Genomic DNA, 19,741 nt, shown 5'->3' with positions numbered 1-19,741 from the left:
TGACTTCAGGTGGTCCGCCTGCCTCAGCCTCCCAAAGTGCTGGGATTACAGGCGTGAGTGACAGCACGGCCAATATTTGTAATCAATTACTATATTTTTGTGGTTGATGGATTTTAGGTGAACAAGAAGGAAAACTGGAAATCTTGTTAGGATACACTGGAGGATTCCAGGTGAAAGATGATCATAATCTAAATATTAGAATAGATTTTAACAGTTGAGGCAAGGTTAAATGTAGATTCAGGGAATATTTAGAAGATAGTGCTGCTAGGAATCTTATTGAATGGAATATAGGAGGTGAAGGAAAGAGAAATCAAAAATTATTTCTAAGTTTGTAGTATGGGCCACAGGTAAAAGATTGCTGTATTTTGCTGTGATGAGGCAGATGGAGGAAATGTTTTTGGTTTTTACCTGTTATATTTAAGAAGCCTATTACCACTCAAATAGAGATGAAAAGGTGGGAGTTGGATACATAAGTCTAAATTTCCAGAGACAAATCCGGGCTGGAGACAGAGATAGTAGGCTGAACCATGTATCTAACATTAGATCACCTACCAGCCACTAGAAACAGTGATTATCTGAAGGCAGAGACCTAGGATGTCCCCAAAATTTATGTCCATATTTGCATATATTTATTTATACTTCTCTTCCTCTCACTTGCCTCTCTTCCTATCTCATTTTTCTTCTTTACTATCGTTTCTTCCACCACTGAGTTTAAAAGTTCTGTGATAATTGAGACAGAAGCTATCAGTAACCTTTTTGTTAGAGATCACAGTGAAGCAAGGAGATTGCCTGTCATATTTCTCTTAGGCATTTTAGTCAGGTTGAGTCTATTTCAAGTGGGTGTAGTGAACAGCTACAGGTGTGAATACAAAACACATCTGTGTCAGAGAAATCTGGTAAGTAATAATGGGATATCACCTCAAGTAGCAATGAGCACATGCAGGAGCCATATCTTTCTGTCTGAATATAACATGCTACCAGAAGTCAGTGATCCTTGAGGAAATATCTAATTCCAGGCAAAGTGCAAGTCAGCTTGGAACAAATAACTTATGGAAGAAAGTAAGGAAGTGCTTAAAACTGAGGAAACATAACAAAAGAATGTACAGGCCAACATAATAAGGCTCTCAGGGGCCACAGTTGGGAAAATTTATTTACAAAACTGATTTATACCACATTGAATTAAAAATAACCTAGAACTTCACAAGAGTATTCACATCCACAGAAAAAAAGGTAGCATGGAAGGAGAAGGGGATATATCGTCTTTATAGAAGTATACCAATTTATGAAAAAGAAGAAAAGATAAAATTAGAAAATCTTGATTTGCAGTTACTAATTTAATGACTGATTATGGAAAGGATTATCAATGATATGGTAAAAAGTTTTGAAGGAGTAGGATATTACATTGTTTCCAAGACTACTCTCAATGAAAAAAATATGCCTTCACATTAGAAAAAAGGGCTGAAACAACTGTTAACTATATGAACAAAGAAAATCATCAATATGGAACAAACTGACATTATGCAGTTCCTAATAAGATGCTGAGAATAGAAGAGTACATTATCTATGTAATATTCTTGTAAAAATGTTTGACCTGAATCCACTCAGGGAGAAGCAATAAAACAAACCTATATGGTAGAATAGTCTATAAAACAAATGACCTGCAATCCTCAAAATTGTCAGCATCATCAAAGACACACCACACACAGACACACACACACACACACACACACACACACACACGGAAAAATGTTCTTATTAAAGGTAGTGGAAGAAATATGACAAGTAAAAAACACATGTAATTCTGAATTAGATTCTGAGTTATAAAAAGACATTATTGGGAATTTTGAATATGGACAATGTAGTAAATATTATTGTATTCTCCAGTGATATTCTGCCCCTGATGTCTGCACATTAGCATTATATCTTCCCATGAGCATAAGTGTGGTCTGTGACTTACTTCCACCAATGGAATATGGCAAAGGTGATTCAATAGTCACTCCTTGACTATATTACATTATAATTATCTGATATTTTATCATCATTTGATTATTACAATTATCCAGCACGTAAGATAGGGAAACTAAGGTTCAGAGATTATAAGTAATTTGCCCAAGATTACATAGTATATTAGTGTAAACCAGGATTCAAACACAGGTTACTCTGACTCCAGCCTCTGTTCCTGTAACCACTTTCCCTCCTGTATGGAGTAGGCATGCACAGGATATTGAAGGAAGAACAAATGTTAAAGGGCTATTACAGTAATTTAGAAGGAGCAGATTCTGACAGTGTTTCTCAAAGTGTGGTCCTCAGACTGGCAGCATCAGCATCACTTTGGATTGTGTTTAACATACAAATTCTTGGGCTGCATCCCAGTCCTACTGAATCAGAAGCTCTGAGAGTTTGACCCAGCGACGTTTGTTTTAACAATATTTCCAGAAGATGGAAATTCTGATGATCACTCAAATTTTAGGACCATTAGAGGAAAGCGATAGCAGAAGATGAGAGGCAAGGCAATATACAACATGATTTGGAGAGGTTATGGGGAATATTAGAATTGAATTGTTACCCATGTTTGAAGCATGAGCAATGGGAAGAATAATAGTGACACGGAAGGAAAGAGAGAAAGATCTGCCTTTTGTTTCTCCAGTAATTTGATGTTAGGGAACTTTTGATGCGTACATTCAGAATACACAAAAACAACATAGTAGTGAGTGGTGGGTTTTCATTCCTGCTTCCCCAGCTATCCTAATAGTTAAAGCAAAGCATCAACATGTTTGTATTCTGCACTGAGGTAAGCAGAAGGGGGTGGCAGCAGTGGGAAGCATGTAGTACAATTAAGCATAAAAGAAAAAAAAATGATGCAAGGCTCCTGTGAAAATGGAAGGACTTTAGAAGTTAATTTTAAATACATGCACATGTGTTTGCTATGATAGCATGAGTCAAGAAGATGACTCTATTAATAAAAGCAGTATTATAGCAAATGGAAGTAATAAGACACTGCAGCATTTACTGGTCTACATCAGAAGCCCTACTGCTCTTAGATGCTTGCCTTTCAACCTTATTGGAAATTAAAAACTAAGCCCCTTGTGAGGGAAATCTGTTCCACCTGAAATAGTATCAAAAAACTTCATCTCGATGAAATTAATTGCTTTAGTATTTGCCATGGTTGAGAGAAACACTGGGAGTTAATGATAAATCCATCTTAAGTAAACTAAGTTTCTGAGCAATTGCTTTGATCAACTAGACTAATAAGACCAACGTATTTGGATAGCACTTGGTAGTTTTCAAATTATTTTAGCATCTATTATCTTAATTAAACTAAAAAGTTGGTGAATCAGGCAAGGAAACTATTGCTGTTTCCATTTTATGGTGAAGGGGATGAAGATTCATAGAGGTCTCCTATGATAAAGGCGTTGTTTTAGTTGTCATTCTCATTTAGTTGTCATTCTAGGCCAAATTTGCCCTAGATATGACTATACTAAAGTCACAAGATGAATTATACGTAAGGGGATTACTCATTCTCTTAGGCAAATATACTCTGGGAGGGTTATCCCACAGGTTGTGAGATGAGACTATATATGTTTGGGTATTCTTTTCATTGAGATAACAAAACTCTTATTTCTTTTTTATTTTATTTTTCTAATTTCAATTGTTTTGGGGGAACAAGTGTTTGGTTGCATGGCAAAGCTCTCTAATGGTGATTTCTGAGATTTTGGTGCAGCCATCATACAAGGAGTATATCTTTTATTCCCCATCTTCCTCTCATACTTTCCCCCAAGTCCCTAAAGTTTGTTATATCATTCTTATAACTTCGCATCCTCATAGGTTAGCTCCCACTTATAAGTGACAACATACTGTATTAGTTAGGATTCTCTAGAAAGACAGAATTAATAGCATATCTATTATCTCCTATTATATAGATATACGTGTGTGTGTGTGTGTGTGTGTGTGTGTGTGTGTGTGTGTATGTAAAGGGGATTTTATTAGGTATTAACTTACACCATCACAAGACCACACAATAGACTGACCACAAGCTGAGGAGCAAGGAGAGCCAGTCTACTACAAGCAACTACAAGCTAGTCCGAGTCCCAGAACTGAAGAACTTGGAGTCCGATGTTCGAGGACAGGAAGCATCCAGCATGGGAAAAAGATGTAGGCTGGGAGGCCAGACCTGTCTCTAGATTCATGTTTTTCTGCTTGCTTTATATTTTCCGGTGGCTGACTAGATGGTGCCCACTCAATTAAGGATGGGTCTGCCTTTTCCAGCCCACTGACTCAAATGTTAATCTCCTTTGGCAACACCCTCACAGACACACCCAGGATCAATATTGCATCCTTCAATCCAATCAAGTTGACACTCAATATTAACCATCACAAGTCCACCCCTTGTCAACTTGAACTCATAAACATCTCCTGAGAGCATAATAATCTTCAAATAAAGACAATAATAAAGTCATAATTATGCCTAACATAATACAACCATCCTTCGTAGAACCAGAAACACACTGATCCCCAACCCAAAAACTATTACATAAAGTTAACAATATTTAAATGCTGATATGAAGTCAATAAATCTTATGTCACATGAGAAAGAAAAAGGAAATAAACTGAATGTATTTTCTTAGTACAAGTGTATACATGTGCAAACATATTTTTAACAGGAGGAGGAAATACTCATAGCAATTACAGTCCTTGTTTCTGCAACCAGTCGTCCAGTCATAGCTGGTATTGATGACTACTTTCTTCTCCTCTCCATTCTGTATTCCTTGCCTTCAGCAAGCAACTCAGCAGGTCATGGTTTTCTTCCTGGTGGAGTGACCCAAACCTTCATTCCGGAAGGGTCTAGGTGGTCTGTAGTCCTGCCTGAATTGGGCTGTTGTAGTTTCCCACTGACTTTAATCACAGAGCATGGTCATAATAAGAGATGCCCTAATGGATCTCCTGTATTCCATGTGTATTCTTCCTTACCTCCATTGTGAAGTAGTAGACTGATTTCATCTTGATAGTCCGGGAAAATCACTCCAGCCAACACTGTAACTCCTTTCTTAGCCTGTTTACTTAAAGGTAAAAGGAGCCTAAAGTATGCCAGTGGCAATCTTAACTTCCAGTTTAAAAGGATTGTTGTGTCTCCTGGTGGCAGTGTTCTTCCCTTTGGAAATAAGACTTCTAGGCCAGCAGAACATAATGTTGTAGGAACAGGAAGCAAAAATTTTGCTAGTGGATCACTATGGGTGATGGTGAGTGGTGCTGCTTCAACTTCCACCTCTTCATTCCTGGACCCATGAATCCTGGCTGTGAGAGAAACAGTACCATATAGTGGATGCTGATTTAGAGCATATATGGCCTTCTGGAGAACTTTACCAGAGCTTTGCACTTATTATCACCTATATCACCTAGTTGGTGTGTAATTGTGACTTCAAAAGGCCATTCCACTGTTCTATCAATCCAGCTGCTTCAGGATGATGGGGAACATGGTAAAATCAGTGAATTCCATGAGCATGAGCCCACTGTTGTGCTTCTTTACCCATAAAGTGAATGCCTTGATCAGAGGCAATGCTGTTTGGAAATCATGATGGTGAATAAGGCATTCTGTGAGTCCACAGATGGTAGTCTTGGCAGAAGCATTGCATGTAGGATAGGCAAACTCATATCTGGAGTGTCTATTCCAGTGAGGACAAACCTCTGCCCTTTCCATGATGGAAGAGGTCCAATATAATCAATCTGCCACCAGATTGGCTGATCACCCCAAGGAATTGTGCCACATCAAGGGTGAGTTTTGGTCTCTGCTGCTGGCAAATGTGGGTCCTCACCCACATCATAGCCGGGTCAGCCTTGGTGATTGAAGGTCCATATTGTTGAGCCCATGCATAACCTCCATTCCTGTCACCATGGCCACTTTGTTCATGGGTCCATTGGCGATGACAGAGGTGGCTGGGAAAGAGGCTAAGTGGTGTCCACAGAACAGGTCATCCTATCCACTTGATTACTAAAATCCTTGTTTGTTGAGGTCACCCGTTGGTGAGAACTCACCTGGGATAAAAATACCTTCACAGTTTTGACCATGCAGAGAGGTCCATCCGTATATCTCTTCCCCAGATTTCTTTGTCACCAATTTTCTAATCACGCGTTTTCCAAGTCCCTGACCATCCAACCAAACCATTGGCTACAGCCCATGAATCAGTATATAATGGTACATCTGGCCATTTCTCCTTCCATGCAAAGTGCATAATCAGGTGCACTGCTCAAAGTTCTAAACACTGGGAACATTTCCCTTAACGATTTCCCTCAGGGATGTCCTGAAAAGGGGCTACAGTGATGCAGCTGTCCACTTTGGGGAGGTGCCTGCATATCGTGCAGAACCATCTGTGAACCAGGCCCTAGTCTTCTCTTCCTCTGTCAACTGACAATAGAGAATTCCCCATGAGGCCATTGGCACAGGCTGGGGGAGAGAAGGCAGGGTGGCAGGAGTGGAGACCATGGGCATTTGAGCCACTTCCTCATGTAAATTACTTGTGCTTTCAGGACCTGCTTGAGGCCGATCATATATGTACCACTTCCATTTGATGTTGGAATGCTGCTGTGCATGACCCACTTTATAGCTAGGTAGGTCAGCAGGCAACCAGCTCATGACAGGTAGTTCAGGTTCCATGGTGACTTGATGACCCATAAACAAACATTCAGTTTCCACCAAAGCTCAATAACAGGCCAAGAGCTGCCTCTTAAAAGGAAAGTAGTTACCTCAGAAGATGGCTGGGCCTTGCTCCAAAATCCTAGAGGCCTCTGCTGTGATTCACCTGTGGGGGCCTGCCAAAGGCTGCAAATGGCATCCCTATCTGCCACTGATACCTTAAGCACCATTGGATCTGCTGGGTCATATGGCCCAAGTGGCAGAGCAGCTTGCATAGCATCCTTAACCTATTGCAGAGCCTTCTCCTGTTGTGGACATCACGAAAAACTGGCAGCCTTTTGGGTAACTCAATAAATGGTCCAGAGTAACACACTCAAATGAGGAATGTGTTGCTTCTAAAATCCAAATAGGCCCACTAGACGTTGTGCCTCTTTCTTGGTTGTGGGAGGGGTCAAATGCAGTAACATATCCTTCACTTTAGAAGGAATATCTTGACAGGCCCCACACCACTAGACCCCTAGAAATTTTACTGAGGTAGAAGTTACCTGTGTTTTGTTGGATTTATTTCCCATTCTCTGGCATGCAAATGTCTCACCAAAAGTCCAGTGTGTTTGCTGCTTTTTGCTCACTGGATCCAATCAGCATAATATCATCACTGTAATAGACCAATGTGATATTTTGTGAAAGCGAAAAGTGATCAAGGTCTCTCCAAATAAATTCATGACACAAATTTGAAAAATTGATATACCCCTGAGGTTGGACAGCAAAGGTATATTGCTGGCCTTGCCAGCTAAAAGCAAGTTGCTTCTAGTGGGCCTTATGGACAAGAACGGAGAAAAAAGAATTTGCCAAGTCAATAGCTGCATACCAGGTACCAGGAGATGTGTTAATTTGCTCAAGCAATGAAACCACATCTGGTACAGCAGCTGCAATTGTAACAATCACTTGGTTAACCTTACAATAATCCACTGTCGTTCTCCAAGGTCTATCTATCTTCTGCACAGGCCAAATGGGAGAGTTGAATGGGGCTGTGGTGTGAAACACCACCCCTGCATCTTTCCAGTCCTTGATGGTGGCACTAATCTCCAAAATCCCTCCAGGGATGTGATATTACTTTTATTTACTAGTTTTCTAGATAGAGACAGCTCTAATGGCTTCCATTTGGCCTTTCCCACCATAGTAACCCTCACCCTACCAGTCAGGAAGCCAATGTGGGAGTTTTGCTAGCTGCTAAGTATGTCTAAGCCAGTTAGGCATTCTGGCACTGGGGAACCGACCACAGGATGAGTCTGGGGACCCACTGAAAGTTGGACTTGAGCTAAATCTCCATTAATTACATGACCTCCATAAGCCCCTATTTAAATGGAGAACCATCAATGTCAGCTCAGAGCCACTGTCCAGTAGTATCCAAAATGTCTGATCATTTCCATTTCCCCAATGCACAGTTACCCTGGTAAAAGGCTGGAGGTCTCTTTGGGGGATAATGGGAGAAAGATTCACTGCATAAATTTTCAGTAATGTAATGGGATCCTACCTAAGGGGACCCAGCCTCCCCTTCATTTACTGGGTTCTGGGTCTTTAAACTGGCTCAAGTCTGGAAATGGATTGGAGGGCCATGAATCTCTGTTTTTATAATTCAAATTAGTCTTTTGTCCACTTGGCCTAGAAGTTTTCTGTTTGTATAAATTAAATAGAAATGTAGTAGGCTTCTCATCGATTTCACTTCTAGGAACACCATGATTAATTACGGAATGCCAGAGCTCTACACGAGTCAGACTATTCTGATTGCTGCTTTGCCTCTGCTGTCCATTTTGGTAGCTATGCCCATCTTGTCTTTGATGGTTGAGTGCCACCACTTGGCTCCTGCTACCTCAGGATCCAATTATTCCCATTGTACTTAAATTTTGTAGTTGACTAACTGCCGTACCCACCATTAGATCTTACATACAGAGAAGAGCAATTACATGGCTCTTCAAAGATGCAGGTGCTGCTCTCACAAATCTGTTTTGCAAGGCATTGGTCAAGGATATATCTTATGGACTCTCTCAGCTGGGATGAGTAGATCTAAAATGATTAATCCACTCCACCATCCCAGTCTCCCTCAGCCTTTGGATCCCTTCCTCTACATTAAACCAAGGGAAATCAGACATTTCGAGCTCACTCACAGTGGGCCATTTTTTAATCCATATTTCAGCTAACCAAGCAAATAAACTATCAGAACTTTTTTTAACCACCTGAGCTGCAACATTAAAAGCAGAGTCCCTACTTAGTGGACTCAGATCAATAAATTCACCCTGATACAATTCTATTTTCCTGCCACCATTATCCCATACCCTTAATATCCTTTCCCATGCCTGTTCTTGAAATTGCTGTTTATATAAATTAGCAAACTCAAACAGTTCTTTTCAAATGTGTTTCAGTTCTTCATGGGTCACACTCTCAACCTCACCTCCAGAGGCTCACTGGGACTTTAGTCTAGTTATAGGCCTAGAAGCAAACAGAGGTGTTGGGGTGGCTCTGGGGAGAATCAGTGTTATCTTGCATGGTAACGGCCTCAGGGGAGGCCATTACTGTTGCCTCAGGCAGCACAGGGTTTATCTCCTCAGACAAATGTGGTAAGGCTGATGGCAGCATGGGTCAGGGAGGGGATGTCGCCACTACTGGGGATGGGGAAGCTGTTTCTTCTAGCAAAATAGGTTCATCAGAGTTCACAAACTCAATGTCCTCAGCTTCATCAGATCTTCCTACAAATCCCCATTCCAAGTTGTTGGTTCCCATTCTTTTTCAATCAGTGCCTTCGCTTTAACAGTAAATGCCTGGCAAGTCTGTGTGCACACCCTTCGTTGTAGGTCAGCTACTCATGTCATAAGAGCTTGTGTCTGTTTTTCCACAATTTCAGCTCTTTCTCTTCAGGAGATAAGACTCTCACTCAGAGCAATCTTAGCAAATTTGAGGCTCAGTATCTGCTTCTGAAGCTAGGAGACAAAATTCTTGAGTTCATCATCTTCTTTTATCACTTTTTTCACTGAACTTAGGAGCAACCAAGAAGCTTCATTATGTTTCTTGGTTCTCCACATATGGTCGAAGGTATTATGTATAGAGTCACTAAACTTTTTGCCTCTCATCAGCAGTGAATCAGGAATGTCAAATGCATTTATTTTGCATAACTCAACAGTCTCCACCATGGACTACCAGTTTTCTCCTTACTCTTATAAGTAGAGTCCTTAGCGTTTTGGGGTCTAATCATATTAAGCAGCCAACTCTAGAAATCCCAAAACTAATGAGAGAACTCCATCCTTAATGTTCTGTTCCTCTAGAACCACTCCTGGTATCAAAACGTGTATTAGTCGGTGTCTTCTTAGAGGGACAGAACTAATAAGATGTGTATGTGTGTATAGTTGTACTAGTGGTAGATATATACATATATATCTTTGTGTATCTGTCTATATAAATATCCATTCATTAATTGATGAGTATTTAGGCTGGTTCTATGTTTTTGGAATCTATATAAATAAATAGATAGATACAGATATAGATGATATAGACATAGGAGATTTTATTAGGTATTAACTTACACAATCACAAGGTCCCACAATAGGCTGTCTGAAAGCTGAGGAGCAAGGAGAGCCAGTTCAAGTCCCAAAACATAAGAACTTGGAGTTTCATGTTCAAAGGCAGGAAGCATCCAGCACCGGGGAGAAAGATGTAGCCTGGGAGGCTGGGCACATCTCTTGCTTCACGTTTTCTGCCTGCTTTATTTTTACTGGCAGCTGATTAAATGGTGCATACTCGATTAAGAGTGGGTCTGCCTTTCCCAACCTATTGATTCAAATGTTAATCTCCTTTGGCAACACCCTTACAGACATACCCAAGATCAATATTGCATCATTCATTCTAATCAAGTTGACACTCAATATTAACCATCACATACAATGCTTGGTTTTCCCTTCCTGAGTTACATCAGTTAGAATAATGGTCTCCACCTTCATCCAGGTTGCTGCAAATGCTATTCTTTTATTCCTTTTTATGGCTGAGTAGTATTCCACAGTGTGTTTATATATATACAAATGTGTTACATATATCACATCTTCTTTATCCATTCATTAATTGATGGGCATTTAGGCTGGTTCTGTGTTTTTGGAATTGTGAATTGTGCTGCTATAAGCATGCAGGTCCAAGTGTCTTTCATGTAAGAATTTATTTTCCTATGAGTAGTTATCCAATTTGCTGGATCAAATTGTAGTTCTATGTTTAGATTTTTAAGGAATCTCCACACTGTTTTCCATAGTCGTTCTACTAGTTTACATTCCCATCAGCATTGTAAAAGTGTTCACTTTTCACCACATCCATGCCAATATTGGTTATTTTTGATTTTCTAAATTATGGCCATTCTTGCAAGAGTACGTTGATATGAACAGACCAATAATAAATGGCAAGACTGGAAGAGTAATAACAAATGTCAACCAAGAAACACCCAGGACCAGATGGATTCATGGCTACATTCTGTCATACATTCAAAGAATTGATACCAATCCTACTGAAACTATTCCAAAATATAGAGAAATAGGTAATCTTCCTTAAATAATTCTATGAAGCTAGTATCACCCTAATACCAAAACCAAGAAAAGACATAACAGAAAAAGAAAACTATAGACCAATATCTCTGGTGAACATAAATGCAAAAATCCTCAACAAAATACTAGCTAACAAAATTCAACAGCATATCAATAACATAATGCACCATCATCAAGTGGGTTTCATACTCGGGATTCAGGGCTGGTTTAACATATGCAAGTCAATAAGTGTGATACATCACATAAACAGAATAAAATACACATTATATGATCATTTAAATACATGCAGAAAAGGCATTTGACAAACACCAGTATCCTCTTATGATTAACACCCTCAGCAAATTGAGCATAGAAAGGACATACCTCAAGGTAATAAAAGCCATCTATGACAACCAGCCAACATTATACTGAATGGCAAAAAGACAAAAGCATTTCCCCTGAGAACTGGAACAACATAAGGATGCCTACTTTCTCCACTTCTATTCAACATAGTACTGGAAGTCCTCGTCAGATAAATCAGAGAAGAGAAGGAAATAAAGGACATCCAAATCCATAACAAGGAAGTCAAACTGTCACTGTTTGCTGATAATATGAAAGTATACCTTGAAAGCCCTAAAGATTCATCCAAACAGCTCCTAGATATGATAAATAAATTCAGTAAAGTTTCAGAATACAAAATCAATTACACAGGTCAGTAGCACTGTTATATACCAACAGCAGCCAACCTGCAAATCAAATCAAGAACTCAACCCCTTTTACAACAGCTGCAAAAAAATAAATACTTAGTAATATACATAGCCAGGGAGGTAAAAAATCTCTACAAGAAAAACAAAAACACTGCTGAAAGAAATCATAGATGACACAAACAAATGGAAACACATCCCATGCTCATAGATGGGTAGAATTAATATTGTGAAAATAATCGTACTGCCAAGAAGAATCTACAGATTCAAGGTAATTCCCATCATAATTCACCATTATTCTTCACAGAACTAGAAAATAAAATAATCCTAAAATTCATATGGAACCAAAAAAGACTCTGCACAGCAAAAGCAAAACTAAGCAAAAAGTGCAAATCTAGAGGCATCACATTACCCAATTTCAAACTATAGTTTGAAATCTACAAGGCTATAGTTTCCAAAACAGCATGGTATTAGTATAAACATAGGCATGTAGACCAATAGAACACAATAGAGAACCAGAAATAAAGCCAAATATTTACAGCTAACAGACCTTTGACAAATCAAACAAAAACACAAACTGGGGAAAGGACACCCTATTCAACAAATGGTGCTGGGATAATTGGCAAGCCTTATGTCAAAGAATGAAGCTGGATCCTCATCCCTTACCTTATACAAAAACCAATGTAAGGCCAGGCACAATGGCTCATGCCTGCAATCCCAGCGCTTTCGGAGGCCTAGGCAGGTGGATCACTAGGTCAAGAAATTGAGACCTTTCTTGCCAACATGGTGAAACCCTGTCTCTACTACAAATACAAAAATTAGCTGGGCATGGTGGTGTGCTCCTGTAGTTCCAGCTACTTGGGAGGCTGAGGCAGGAGAATCACTTGAACCTGGGAGGCAGAGGTTGCAGTGAGCCGAGATCATGCCACTGCACTCCAGCCTAGCAACAGAGTGAGACTCTGTCTCAAAGAAAAAAAATCAATGTAAGATGGATCAAAGACTTAAATCTAAGACCTGAAACCATAAAAATTCTACAAGATAACATTGGGAAAACTCTTCTAGTCATTGACTTAGGCAAAGAGTTCATGACCAGGAATCCGAAAGCAAATGCAACAAAAACAAAGATAAATATGGAACCTAATTAAACTAAAAGCTTTTGCACAACAAAGAAATCATCAGCAAACAGACAATTAACAGAATGGAAGAAAATATTCACAAACTATGCATTCAACAAAGCACTAATATCTAGAATCTACAAGGAACTCAAACAAATCTTCAAGAAAAAACAGTCCCATAAAAAAGGGGGATTTTTGATGGGATTGGAAAAAAAAAAGCAAAGGATATAAATAGACAGTTCTCAAAAGAAGATATAAAAATGGCCAACAAACATGAAAAATAAGGCTTAACATCACTCATTATCTGAGACTAGATATGTTGGAATTGCAACAAAACACAAAGTTTATATTCAAGCTGCATTGCCTTTCTTTAACTTTTTTCTTCCACTTAAAATTAAATTGTGAATATTATTCCATGCCATTATTCTTCCATAATATAATTATTTTCAGTTTTGCAATATTGTTAATGTTTGCATGAATATGCTTATGCACAAATATTTGTACATATCTCCCATTTCCTTGGGACAAAATTTTAGGACAAAATGAGCAGGAATTACTATGCTCATTTCCAATGCCTTTGGTACAGATAGCCATGATATTGCCCAAATTCTTTACCTGTTTACATTCCACTCAAGGCTAATTGAAAGCACAACGTTCCCTGAACCTTTGGCAATACTGCTAGTTTGATAGGTGAACCCAGTGTCTTATTTTTGTAATTTGCATTTTTGATGACTAGTAGATCAACCAAATGATAATTATACATAGATTGACCATTTGTGTTTGCTCTTCTGTGAATTTTCTCTTCATTTCTTTAGTTCGGGAACACATGGCTACAAAGGACCAGATAGACAACATTTTAGGCTTTGTAGCCATATGCAATATGGTATCTGACATACCTACAGTGCAAAAGCAGCCATAGACAATGCATAAATGAATAGATATGGCTGTGTTCCAATGAAACTTTACTTACAAAAACAGGTAATGTGCTGTTGTTTTGGTTCATGGCTGTAGTTCGCCAGCCCGATTTAGTTAATTATGCTACTGGAGATAATTATCACTTTCTTTTTGGTTTGGAAAAATTCTGCGTATATTAGAAATATTAAACTTTTGTCATCTGTTAGAAATGCCTCCTAATTTTTTCTAAAATTTTATATATTCAAAGCTGTTGTTATTTTTCTTTTCATTTCTGTCCTTGCTTTTATACTTAGCTGAGTTTTTCCCCACTATAAAAACAAGCAACTATTTACTCAGTTTTTTTTCCTAGTTTCTTTATTGTTTAATTGTTATGACTCATTTTTAAATCATCTAGAAATGATTTTGGTGAGAGGCTTGGAGTAGAGGACTTACCCTATTTTCTGACAAGTAATCAACCAATGGTGTTAACACCATTTATTGAATAAACCTTTATTCAGTGGGGCTTCTTTTGAAGCTAAATTTCTACTAAAGTGAATGCATCTCCACTACTCTTAGAGGTGTTGCCCTTAAGTCTAGCACCTGCAAGTAGTGGCTCGAGAAGTGTGTTCACTCTAGGAGCCTCTCCAGCTTCCTTTGTACTTACATCGGTACAGTTTGACATGTATTAAAAATTCTGTCCTAACTACAGTTTTTGCCATTGTTATGGCTGCTGCTGTCTTTATACTTTTTCATATATCTCTGTCTCTTTATGTTTGTATATGGTCTTACACTGCTCAGTGGGAGACATGCTTTTCTATAAAGCCAGAAAAATTGTGACTCCTCTTCCTGTTGTAATTTATCTTTGGTGTACTTTTCTCATTTGCAGTCAGCTTAGTTTCATCATAGTGTGCTAACAAATTGGCTATACTACATTATGTCTTTCCTTTTTATTAATGCCTGATTTATCTTTTGTTTTTGATTACCTTACAGTAAGGATAACTTTGGACTTTCTGGACTCCTAAGGAACAGTAGCGACTGGGGTTATTGACCTTTGTTTTTTTTTAATTCCACTAACCATAATGACATACTCCCAATATAGTGTTACGCTCTACTTGACCAATTAATCTCTATGGTCTTCACTGACAATATAAATGATAGTAGCCACTTCTGGTCTCTCTAGGCCCTCTCATCCTAATTGTCACTCTCTGTTCTCTTTTAGCCTGCCAGAAATATGCTGAGGGGCTGGATGTCTTTCCTTATTGTTTGAGAAAATACAAAATAGCTTTCATGTAAAAGACCACTACAAAGATTGCCCCACAATGTGGGGAAATAGTAATTTCTTCTGAATTCCTATCCTGTTTTCAATTCAAAAATTACTCCATGTCCTTACACCTTTAGGACAAGGTACAAAAAGATTGTGTTTGAAATACACAACCTATGACCTGTATTTATATTTCTGCTTTCCTGAAAAGTCATTTTCAAGTATTTGATTTCCTTCCCATCTCACTATGTGTATATTTTACATGGTGGAGGCAGGATAATATATAAAAACTAATACAAAGTTATGTGTTCATCAAAATTCTGGCTTGGTAAAGACAGTATAAGGTAAAAGGCCTATTTTTAGTAGGATACTGTGTAAACTTATACTAGAAAATAGGTAGATGCATTATATTAAATTTTGCAGTTGAAAAAATGTAATATTCATGTTCTGCAGTGATATTTTAAAATAAAGGTGAACTACTGGAGACTTTTTTAAAAAGCAGTTAACTCTATATGAGTATAGGGTTTTACATACTGCTCCAAATATCTTGTAAATATTTACTTATAATCCTGGCAGTGCCCTTGTAAGTCCCATTAGTTAAGATGATCTTGTTATGAATTACAAAAAAAAAAAAACACTAAGATATGAAGGTAAAATGATTTGTCCTAGGATGTGTAGCCTGTAAATAAATAAGTACAATCCTCCATGTCAAGTCAGTATCTTCAGGCAGAGCCTTACATGCCTTTAGGCATCTTTGGGTATGGCAAATTCCTTCCCGTTATCACCTATATAGAATTGTGTATACATTACTTATCTTAGATACAGACAGCAGGGTCACATCAGTAGTATAAAATCATTGATCTCCCACCAAAAGACATCTCTCAAAACTTCAATACCTCCTACCTGGGTGGGATAAGTGAAGAGGGAGTGACCATAGAGAAAATAACAAAACAGGGAAACAAAGGAAGGGGAAAGGGAAATGTAAATTTCCAACTAGTTCACATCTCTAACCTTAGACAGGATGAGGCCTCAGGTGAGGTCTCAGGTGAAGAAAATGTATCCACCACATCTAGGAAGCATTCCTTCGTCTTTCTTAGCTCTGATCACAGCATTCCTTCAATTTCTTTCCATTCTTATGAACATACATTATGCTGCATGAACTTGCCTTATTTAGAAATACTATAAAATGACCAAAACATAAGATTACCTTTATTCCAAGTTCTACTGAAAACTCCTTAATTCTGGAAATAATACAATTTTTTTCTCCTGTATCTCTTCTGGTACCTACTTCAGGGCTGAGGACTGTATATAGTGTGTGTGGGAGGGTGATGTTGCATCATTCTAAGGAACATACACTTAATTCAGGATAGTATAGTGAAAGAATCAATTGACTGGGAGTTGAGTTTCTTTAGTCAAATCACGCTGTCGCTCTGGATACTGGTTTCTTTCTATTTTTAAAAAAGGAAAACTAAATTATTTTATCTCTAAGCTTTTTTCTGGCTTTAAAATTCCAGAAACTTAAAGTATTTCTTTTTTCCTTTATAGTATCAGTATTACAGACATGTTATGCACATGGATTTTGGAGTCAGGTACACTTAGGGTAGAGGAGCAATTCTATCATTCAATAGTTATATAGTTTTGGATAAGTCATTTGGTTTTCCCAAACCTCTATTTTCTTTATTTGTAAAATGAGTGTAATACCTTTTTCAAAAAATTATTATAATACATGCAAATCACTTTCCACAATTGATACTACGTAAAAATAAATAAATTTTAACAATTACTATAAGCTATATTTACACGTAGCCCTTGGCAAAATTATGATAAACAAAGTTAGAGATGGACAGCCCCCCTTTCCCCTTCCTTTGTTTTCCTGTTTTGTTATTTTCTCTATGGTCACCCCCTCTTTATGCACCACATCCAGGGGGAAGATACTGAAGTTTTGAGGGATGCCTTTTGGTGGGAGCTCAATGATTTTATAATACTGCAGCGACCTTGTCTGTATCTAAGATAAGTAATATATATACAATTCTAATATTTTTAGATCTTTGTAATTTTCATTTCCCAATGAAGAAAATGTATCTGGTAATGAATACTGAATACGTGATTCCAGGAACTATGCTTCAAGAGAGTTTTTCTGCAGGCAATGTGCATTAGTTATTAGGGACTGGCACTCATTTATAAAGCTGATTACAGGCCTGTTTTCTATCACTTACAGAATGTTCATAATAATTGCACGAGTTCAGGCAGGCTATGTCTCCTCATGATGCTATACAAGTTTAGAAAAAGAAATCTTTATCTTTATTATATGACAGCTCAGGTGCTCACATCCATCACTTTTTTGAGTGTAGATTATTTGCAGCCCAGTGGGAGTTATATAATCTGACACCAACATTTCAACAGAAAAATCAGAGGAAATTATGAGAGAAGTGTACTACTGTTCACCTTTCCACAAATTCTCTTGTGTTAATATAAATGAGATCTCAAATTAGGGCAAATTCTCCTACACATTCCAAATACCATAATTAGGCTGACCTATTTGAATCATTAATAATTTCTCTTTCTATCTCTCTCACACACACACATAAACACACACACATGTACACACACACACTAAATGGGCTGTAATAAGTATATAACCAACATTATAAATACACCCTTAAGTTAAACCTATGGGGTCTGTTTGGACTGGTGGCATTTGAACTAGTTGCATGCGCCACAGAAACTCTGATGTTTTAGGTGTGGTCCGAATACTGGGATGTTTAAAAGCTTTTTCTGTGATTCTACTGTACAATAAAGTTGGAGAATCACTGCTCTGTATGTCTCCCTTTAGCAAATGGACACTGAATAGCTACTTATGTCAGTAGCGTAATAATATATAAGGGGGAGGGCCTGAACTATGTGCCAGGTAGTGGATTTTCCCTTGAAAGAAAATGGTAGATATGAACTGAGTCACAATTAATTTTAGTAGCCTCCCAGACAAGGTCTTGGCTAAGAATTAACTTTGGACCACACCGTATATTCTGGAAAACACTCCTTGTATCCTTTGCCAACTCTCAACTCTTCCCCTACACCCAAACACCCACACAGAAATAAATGCTATTTTAAGCCTGGATAAATTATTTATATATCAATTTTATTGATGAGGAAACCAATTTTAAATTAACATCAGACAGTCTTGACTGGAAATAAAGTCACCAAAGCACAAGACAGACTACTGTGCTTAGTCACAGAAAAAGTTAAGGAAATATATGGGTTAATTTTATTCAGATGAGGAACAGCTGGCAAAGGCATTGGTGTCCTCATCTGGCTACCTCCTGGGATCACAACTCAGCCACCAGTGACTGTAGCAGAATTGGGACCATAGGGAGGTCTGGCTGAGCACATCATGAGCACAGAACAGAGAGCTATGTTGTGCATTTAAAGCAGTCAAGACCGGTGTGGTGGTTCATGCCTGTAACCCCAACACTCTGTGAAGCCAAAGCAGGGGGATCTCTGGAAACCAGGAGCTCAAGACTAGCCTGGGCAACATAGTAAGACCCTGTCCTTATAAAATGAAAGCAATCAAAGCAGGTAAACCATAGACAACTGTAATATTTAACCATTAAATTAGAGCTGTGCTGTGTCCCTGAACAGGCACTAATTTCTCCCAAAGAGGTTAGGTGGCTATATAATATCTCCACCTTCTTTTAAGAGTCCATTATGTGTGAATCTGTTATTCTCTGAATTTACATAAATTCATCTTGGACTAGTTTTTATTTTTAGCTAATCTCTTCTTTTGTGAGTTGAATAATAATTTATACTTCTAATCTTTTTTTATTTGTCTTGAAACTACTTACTGAAATTATCAAATACCAAGATTAAAAGAGAGCCTAGTTAGAGTTCATGGAAACCAGTGATTCTCAAACTTTAATGTTGACCTTGGCCTTTGTTAAGCGTTTTTCAATGTGTGGTCCAGAGATTAACAGTATCGGCATCACTTGGGAACCTGCTAGAGCTGCAAAATCAAAGGCCCATTTCCAGGATTATTGAATAAGAATCTGAATTTATAACAAGATCCCCCAAGTGATTCTCATGCACATGAAAATTTGAAAAACATAAAGTTACATAAACTCCTTTCAAGATTCAATGTGAGGTGAGGAATCTCCTTAGGCCTTATATTTCAGAGTCTATTAAACAACTGTGCATTCACTGTCTTCAGGCTTATTGCATTTAGCTTACTTTGCCAAACTATTACTGAGTATTGGTTATGATTTAAGTACTGGGGATATAGTACAGAAGTAAATAAAACATTCTTTGTCCTTGAACCTTTGTCTTTCTCCTTCATGTTTAAGATTACTAGAGTCCCCCTTTTTTGAACCTCTTCCAATGATATAGTTTGAAACAACAAAGACTCAATCTACACCTGTTTTTAAATGGCAGCAAGATAAATTCCAAGCTAAATTACAGGAATATTTTCCTCACTGGGTCTCCCTAATTCTAAACTTATTCCTTCCAATCATTTATTCATACAGCAGCGTCATGATCTTTTGACATTTCTTATCATTCCTTCCTTGCTTTCTACAATCTAGTCAATCTAGTCATAC

Source organism: Sapajus apella, unplaced genomic scaffold (genome assembly GCF_009761245.1).
Source record: "Sapajus apella isolate SASKATOON/1434 unplaced genomic scaffold, GSC_monkey_1.0 scaffold145, whole genome shotgun sequence".
Taxonomy (NCBI): domain Eukaryota; kingdom Metazoa; phylum Chordata; class Mammalia; order Primates; family Cebidae; genus Sapajus; species Sapajus apella.
This window is presented reverse-complemented; position numbering follows the sequence as displayed.